The 8673-nt window shown below is 39.4% G+C and overlaps 1 pseudogene; it reads left to right on the top strand.

Annotated features, from left to right (window-relative positions):
* The first annotated feature begins 208 nt into the window (after positions 1 to 208).
* On the top strand, positions 209 to 2142 carry LOC136120153 (sentrin-specific protease 5 pseudogene; annotated as a pseudogene).
* Positions 2143 to 8673: the final 6531 nt, after the last annotated feature.

Below are 8673 nucleotides of genomic sequence, written 5' to 3'. Positions count from 1 at the left end.
TGAGTGGAAAAAGCCAACCCTTCCAGAGGAAGCTCGGCGGCCATGGTCGCTGTAAGCAGGCCAGACGCCTGCTGGCTGACGGGCTTTCCCCTAAAGCTGGCGAAGGTGGAGCCGCAGTCCAAGCTGCCGCAGCCTCTGGACCCATGGCGTGACAGGTTCCAGCAGAGAGGGGCATAGCTGCTTTCAGATCTCATTATGCATCAGAAAAATGAAAAAACAGACGAAAATTCTATGGAGGAAAGGAATCCACTTAGTCTTTTCTTAGAAATGGAATACTGGGTTTGGAGGCTTTAAGAAGTTCTACTTTCATCAACAGTTGTGCATTCTGAAAGCCAAGTTGGGAAGTCCAGTTACTTGGAGCAGGCATTTGAAGCATTTCCAATGCAGAAAGAAGGCCCTTCAAATCCAGAAAATATTGATCCAGGATGAACCCCTTTTTGCTAAGACAAAGTCCAATATGGCTGTTCAGAATCTTAGTACTTTGTCCTCTAAAGTGAAAAGAAAGGACACTAAACACTTCATTTCCTCCGCAAGTACCTTCCTGAAAGTCCAAGCAGAGAAGTTGCTATCATCAGCAAAGAACTCTGATCTGATCATGAATATTCTGGAGAGAAAAGTCTCTTGAAGGCAGCTGCTGACGTACCAGCAAATAGTGTTTTTTTTTTTTTTTTTTTGCAAATAGTGTTTTAAGTCAGGCCAGTGGTCACAGACCTAGGATGGAGTCACAGGCTTCTCATCTTCCTATGAAGCTCAATGCGGAGAGCCAGAGTCCAGGTGAGAGTGGCACAATTGTGGTCACCTTGAGCAACCATAAGAGAAAGAGCTTTTGTTATGGCTGCTACCAAGGGCTGGAGCACCACAGGAATGAGGGACCCCTGATTCCAAAAAAGTTTCAACTTAACAGAGAAGAATAAAAGTATCTCCTCATATGATGTATGAGAAATGATCCATGATTAGATTTCGGTACAGGGTTCTCAGATCCCAGCACTTCAGAACAAAAAGCAAAGCTTGCAAGCTAAAAAAAGCCCAGCAAAGCTGGGTGCAGGTCACTGGGGACCATCAAGAGACCCTTATGGAGAACAGTGCGGGTGGCAGTTGCAGCCCATTCCCTTCCCCAGAACCTGAAGACCCTTCTTGTCGGCATTAACCATACCTTCCAGATATGGACAGCAATGCTGTGGTGAAGGGAAAGAACTCTCATGTGCCTTATGGCCACACTAAAGGAAGCCCTCTCTTGGGCAAGGAGCTTAGCTTAGATGAAGCATTCCCTGACCAACAGAATGGCAGTGCCACAATGCACGTGGGGCGAGTCAGCCTCTTCCTCTCCTAAGTGGGAGTGTACAGAGCTGATTCACGACATCCCCTTAACCAGAATATCATTCTAGTAACATGTTTATCTTGGAAACTGAGAGAGAAGTTATGGCTCTGGGTCAGGAAAATCGGACAAGTACTGTCAATTATGACAGAGTAAAACTGTCAGTGTCTGGGGCAGATCAATCTGTGAGTAGTGTAGATGGGCCTGTGTCTGAAGACACTGTTCAGAATGAGAGCTCACGCCAGTGGGATGAGGATGGATCTTTCAAGCAGAACATTCTTAGTTCTAAGTTGCTGGACCACCCTTGCTGTAAAAGTCCACTGGACGCTCCTCTGACGTGCAGTGGACTCAAACTAGAAAATCAAGTGGGAGGTGGGAAGAACAGTCAAAAAGCCTCTCCAGTGGATGGTGAACAGCTGTCAATCTGCCTTTCTGCATTCCTGGATGAGGTTATGAAGAAGTATGTCAGTTTGGTCCCACTCAGCGAAAAAGATGACCTTGGAAGATTAAAAGATGTCTTTAACGAAGACCTTTCTAATAGAAAACCATTTACCAATAGGGAAATAAGAAACTATCAGGCCAGACATCAAAAATGCAACTTCCGCATCTTCTACGATAAGCACATGCTGGATATGGAGGATCTGGCAACCCTGGATGGTCAGAATAGGCTGAATGACCAGGTCATTAATATGTACAGTGAGCTGATAATGGATGCAGTTCCAGACAAAGTTCACTTCTTCAACAGCCTTTTTCATAGACAGCTGGTAACCAAAAGATATAATGGAGTAAAAAGATGGACTAAAAAGGTTTATGGATACAGAAACTGAAAAGTAGAAGTGGTTTGTTACAAGGTCATGTAGACTAGAAGGAGATTCTTCTGGAGCAGGACATTATCTGAATATCAGAAAGGAAAGAAGGCTTGAGAAATAGTTTCTAAGAATCTAGCTTAAAATAGCTCTGTAGGGACTTCTCTGGTGGCACAGTGGTTAAGAATCCGCCTGCTAATTCAGGGGACGCAGGTTCGATCCCTAGTCGGGGAAGATCCCACTTGCCGCCAAGCAACTAAGCCCGTGTGCCACAACTACTGAGCCACAACTACTGAGCCCTCATGCCACAACTACTGAAGCCTGTGCTCCTAGAGCCCATGCTCCACAACAAAGACAAGCCATGGCAATGAGAAGCAAGCGCACCACAACAAAGAGTAGCCCTGCTCGCTGCAACTAAAGAAAGCCTGCGCACTGCAACGAAGACACAACACAGCCAAAAATAAAATAAATAATATAAGTACATTTTGTAAAAAAGAAAAGAGCCAATCCCAAAAAGTTACATACTGTATGATCCATTTATGCAACGTTCTTGAGAAGATAAGATGGATAACAGATTAGTGGTTGGCAGAGATTAAGACATCAGTGGAATGAAAAGGAAGTGGATGTAGCTATAAAAGAGCAACATGAAGGATCCTAGTGGTGCTGGAAATGTTCTATATCTCGACTATATCAATGTCAATATCCTGGTAGCATTATTTTACTGTAGTGTTGCAAGACATTACCATGAGAGGAAACAGGGTAAAGGAGGCAGGAGATTTCTTTGTACTATTTCTTTTAATTGCACTCAGACCTGTATCTTAAAATTATATATATAATTTATATATATTGATATAATGTCTGTAACTTATATATAATTTATATATATGAAAACAAATGAAGTAGAGTATTTGGACTTAGAAACTATTGTTCTGTCTTTAGGTTGAATAGGATTCATAGAAACTATTGTTCTGTCTTTAGGTTGAATAGGATTCAGTAGGTATGTATCTATAGCTGTCACATTCCTGGTGGTTCTATATATAGGGATGTTCTTTATATGTGATTTCTAGTGTAATTATGCCTGAGCATTTTGTATTAAAATACAAATTATTTTATTAAATTGCTATCCTTTATTTCTCCTTGTATTATAGTGGGGGGTATCAGTTAGATAGATAGATAGATAGATGATAGATAGATAGATAGATAGATTAGATATAAATTCCTGGGTATAGTAGGTTATCTATAAATATTATTTCATGATAGTAAAGGGAGGGTTACAATTTATTGTTATAAAAAGGGAGCAGTGGGTCTAATAGGGTTGAGAAACTTTAATGTAGGTAGTCTACATTTAGAGTTAGATACAAGAAAAAAAAATGAAGATAAATGTTGTTTTCCTACAGGTCCAATATGTAACAATTTATATGCATCTATGGAATTATGTTCTTTGTCTTCCCTAAACCATTCTCTTTGCTGATTTGTTTTTTTTTTTTTTTTTTTGGTACCATAAAGAATTTCATGAATTTACTTATGTGTTTTTTGTTTGTTTGTTTGTTTTAACGTCTTTATTGGAGTATAATTGCTTTACAATGGTGTGTTAGTTTCTGCTTTATAACAAAGTGAATCAGTTATACATATACATATATCCCCATATCTCTTCTCTCTTGCGTCTCCCTACCTCCCACACTCTCTATCCCACCCATCTAGGTGGTCGCAAAACACCGAGCTGATCTCCCTGTGCTATGCGGCTGCTTCCCACTAGCTATCAGTTTTACATGTGGTAGTGTATATATGTCCATGCCACTCTCTCACTCTTTGCTGATTTGAAAGATCTCATTTGTGATCTAGGCCCAGCTCTGCCACTTTCACTTTCCTTATTTAGGAGACTAGATTAATAAAACACACTTTACAAGTTTGCTATGGGGATTTAATGAGGTGGCATATGTAAAATGATGCAAAACAACATTTGCCAAGTACCAAACACTCTATAGGTGCCAATGTTTTTAATTTCATCAGCAACATACTTTAAATCAGAACACTGATTTTCCTGAGGTAAGGGATTTGCTCAAGCTCATTAAGGGTCAGAACCAGCATTAAACCATGATCTCTGACCATGAAGCCCATGCTCGTAAAGAGTGGTTTTGTAAACTAGAGCGATGAGATCCAGGAATTCTTAAAAGGTAGGAAGTCAACTTTCTAAGATTGTATGCACAATTCAGAAATAATAGGAAATTGGGATAATATGAAATTCACCTATATCTACTTAGCACAAAATATTTCAGAATCTTGTGCATTATTTTGACTAGTCCATGACTTTTCCTATCTCACAAATAAGCAATGTGAGGGAAACTGAAATATTTTCTCTTGGCCTCAGAAATCTTATCAGAGATACAGGAGTCATAGGACAGCATAGCAGAGCTTTAAGTCTGCTGAACTACAGAACAGGAGGTCACAGTGGCCTTCTCAGGAATAATGAATCAACAACCTAAGTCAACTCAAAATGACATAGATCATGGGGAGAATGGAGAAAGTTGACTGCCATGTCAGCAAATAATCATGTATCTAATTCTGCTTCCAAGAAATAAGATCACTTTAACTTCCATGATCAGGATATGGTCCTCCACTGTGGGCGAACAGTTCTGAGGCATCAGTGTCCTAAAACCTATATAACAACAGCAACAATAAAATATGGTCATGGCAAAGAAATTCATTAAATGAAAAATAGTAAAATTAGGATCAACTTCTACAGTCCGTATCAATAGCATAATGTTCCGAAAATTTTCCCACAGAAATTAAGGTGAATACGTCTATAGAAAAAACCCACAAAAAATGTTCACTTTGGTGCACCATCAAAGTTTGTAGGAATAAGGTGGGGTGTTTTTCTTATGGACTAATATTTCATGATTATAACACAGTACTGAGCTTGCATATTATAATGATTTGCTGTAAACAATTGAGTGGATAAATAATCTTCAAAGTAGACTTCTAAGAACTTGAAAAGTGTAAGTTTGTATTTATCATTGTTGCTGTTTGTGGTCAAGCAGTACACAAAGGTATAATACGTGTTTTGAAAAAGTATATATGTTGATCATATTCGTGATTGGAAATTTCAACCACATACAAAAAATTATAAAACGAAAACTCTTCTATGATTTTCACTCCCTAAGATAAGTTTGATTAAAAAGTAGATATCATTTCAGATTTCAAAGAAACTGCTAATTCAGTGTTCTTGAACTTCTTGGTTAGCTCCTTTTATTGGTATTTCTATTGATCAGACCTTGCTACTTCTCAGCATGGTTTTTTAAATTCTTTTTATAAAAATTTTTATTAGCGTATAGTTGATTTCAGCATGTTTATGCAATTTGTAATTGACGCTTACAAAGATAAATCAGAGCCACTGCAAAATTCCAGTGACCCTTTTAAAATCAAATTTTTCTTAAATAATAAATGTCTAAGGTCAATAATTCAGAGACCAAAGGATGGGCAGTGAAAAACTCTCCTCCTTCCTCACTCTTAGTTCCTCCTTTTCCTTCTCTAGAGGCAATTACTGTTACCAGTCTCTGGTATATCCTTTTTTTTTTTTTTTTTTAACATCTTTATTGGAGTATAATTGCTTTACAGTGGTGTGTTAGTTTCTGCTTTATAACAAAGTGAATCAGTTATACATATACATATGTTCCCATATCTCTTCCCTCTTGCACCTCCCTCCCTCCCACCCTCCCTATCCCACCCCTCCAGGCAGTCACAAAGCACCGAGCTGATCTCCCTGTGCTATGCGGCTGCTTCCCACTAGCTATCTACCTTACATTTGGTAGTGTATATATGTCCATGCCTCTCTCTCGCTTTGTCACAGCTTACCCTTCCCCCTCCCCATATCCTCAAGTCCATTCTCTAGTAGGTCTGTGTCTTTATTCCTGTCTTACCCCTAGGTTCTTCATGACATTGTTTTTTCTTAAATTCCATATGTATGTGTTAGCATACGGTATTTGTTTTTCTCTTTCTGACTTACTTCACTCTGTATGACAGACTCTAAGTCCATCCACCTCATTACAAATAGCTCAATTTCGTTTCTTTTTATGGCTGAGTAATATTCCATTGTACATATGTGCCACATCTTCTTTATCCATTCATCCGATGATGGACACTTAGGTTGTTTCCATCTCCTGGCTATTGTAAGTAGAGCTGCAGTGAACATTGTGGTACATGACTCTTTTTGAATTATGGTTTTCTCAGGGTATATGCCCAGTAGTGGGATTGCTGGGTCATATGGTAGTTCTATTTGTAGTTTTTTGAAGGAACCTCCATACTGTTCTCCATAGTGGCTGTAGCAATTCACATTCCCACCAGCAGTGCAAGAGTGTTCCCTTTTCTCCACACCCTCTCCAGCATTTATTGTTTGTAGATGTTTTGATGATGGCCATTCTGACTGATGTGAGGTGATACCTCATTGTAGTTTTGACTTGCATTTCTCTAATGATTAATGATGTTGAGCATTCTTTCATGTGTTTGTTGGCAGTCTGTATATCTTCTTTGGAGAAATGTCTATTTAGGTCTTCTGCCCATTTTGGATTGGGTTGTTTGTTTTTTTGTTATTGAGCTGCATGAGCTGCTTATAAACTTTGGAGATTAATCCTTTGTCAGTTGCTTCATTTGCATATCATTTGGTATATCCTTTTAAAGACTCTATTTCTGCATAAGAATTTCAACATATACATACACATTCAGCGGGTCAGTTGTTATTTGTTCTTGTCACTGACTGCTTATTCAAATCCACTCTAAAGAGCGATTTCCTTCCTGCATCTTGGAGAAAATGTAGGTCAAGATCTATTATTTTTCTAGTTGATCTCAGATAAATCCTCCAGTTCCTTCTAGTCACAAACAATGCTTAACCCTGTAACTCCATGTGCAGTTCAATGCAATAAGAAAAAGAAACAACGCTGTCAACTTCATTTAAAGTTCTATCCTCTCTCTCCAGCCTTAACTCAAGCTGCCTTAGCCTGGCTGGCTGAAGCCTGAGTGGGCTTCCTCTGCTTCCCTACATCAGTTTCTCCCCCACTCACTAGGCTGCTCCTGGCAACTCCATGTTTTAAGCTGTGACTCAGACACTACTGTGCCCCTAAACTCCAAGAAACCAGTACTAAGCTCCTCCAGGGGGTCTGATGGTCTTTCTAGGTAGGCTTGAGATAAAGGAAAGTTGCCCTTTCTGCCTTCTCAAGGATGATGTTGGGGTGGGAGAGACTCTCAGTATGTTCTGGGTCTCTCCTCATCTTTGGATTGGGGGAGGGTCAAGAAGTACAAAACCATGTTTTATAAACTCCTTTGCAATTGCTGCATACTTAGCCTGGCACTTGGAAACATGGAACTACTTGGCACCTAGTGTTTTAGGACTTCAGCTGAAAACAAGACAGAGATAGTGTGTGTGTATGTCTATATACAGAAATAGAGAGAGAGAGAGAAGTCTACCTTCTTCTAAATCACTTTAGATGTATCATCAAGGAATCAAGTATTCTCATAATTTTTAATTGAGTTATTTTTCTACACTCTAATATGAGTACTGATCATCCACTAGCATGTATGGTCATTTATAAGAATAAAAACATTTGATTAATCAAATCACCCATTTTTGCCATATTAAGAATGTCCTTGGGGCTTCCCTGGTGGTGCAGTGGTTGAGAGTCCGCCTGCCGATGCAGGGGACACGGGTTTGTGCCCCGGTCCGGGAAGATCCCACGTGCCGTGGACTGGCTGGGCCCATGAGCCATGGCCGCTGAGCCTGCGCGTCCGGAGCCTGTGCTCCACAACGGGAGAGGCCACAGCAGTGAGAGGCCAGCGTACTGCAAAAAAAAAAAAAAAAAAAAAAGAATGTCCTTGGAGAGGACAATCTTTCCTAAATAAAAGGCAAACTTCACAAGGAGAGGATCTCCCCCTCCTTTTTTTTTCTTCCTGGACCACAGATGCAAGAAGCCATAAACTAGGGTAGACAAAAGCCCATTTTGAAGAGTGAGGAAACAGAAAGATAGGTGTGGCTGGGACCTTCTTATCTTCTCGAAGCCATGCATTAGTCCAGATGCTTGTCTCCAGACTTATTGTTATGTGAGGAAAAGAACCAACAATACATGTTCATTGCTCTGCCCTAGACAGATTTATCTCCCACTCATGGCTTCAGAGCAGCAGACCCAATAATTGTCTCCCACAGTGCTCATAAAGCTATAAATATTTTCTGTAGATACTTATATGAGAGACAAATACTTACAAGACACTTATTTTTTCACTTTGGGTAGGATAAGTTTTAAATAAAAACAGAATTAATCTAATACATAAGAAGAGTCCTCTAGGTCAATAGATAAAAATTTAACACTTTTTTCGATAGCTGATTTACATTCCTTAGTATGCATCTACCATAATTTATTTAGACAGTCTTGTAGATGGGCATTCAGGTTAATTCAATATTTTAAAATCTCCTTTCTTTTTTACATTACAGGCAATTATATAATAAATATGTTTAAGTACTACTGCTTTTATTTTCCTAGGCTAGACTCTGAAGAGTGGACACACGTT

The sequence above is a fragment of the Phocoena phocoena genome, chromosome 3 (genome assembly GCF_963924675.1).
Source record: "Phocoena phocoena chromosome 3, mPhoPho1.1, whole genome shotgun sequence".
In the NCBI taxonomy this organism is placed as follows: domain Eukaryota; kingdom Metazoa; phylum Chordata; class Mammalia; order Artiodactyla; family Phocoenidae; genus Phocoena; species Phocoena phocoena.
Note: the sequence above shows the minus strand (reverse complement) of the source record. Positions and strands in the feature narration are given on the sequence as shown.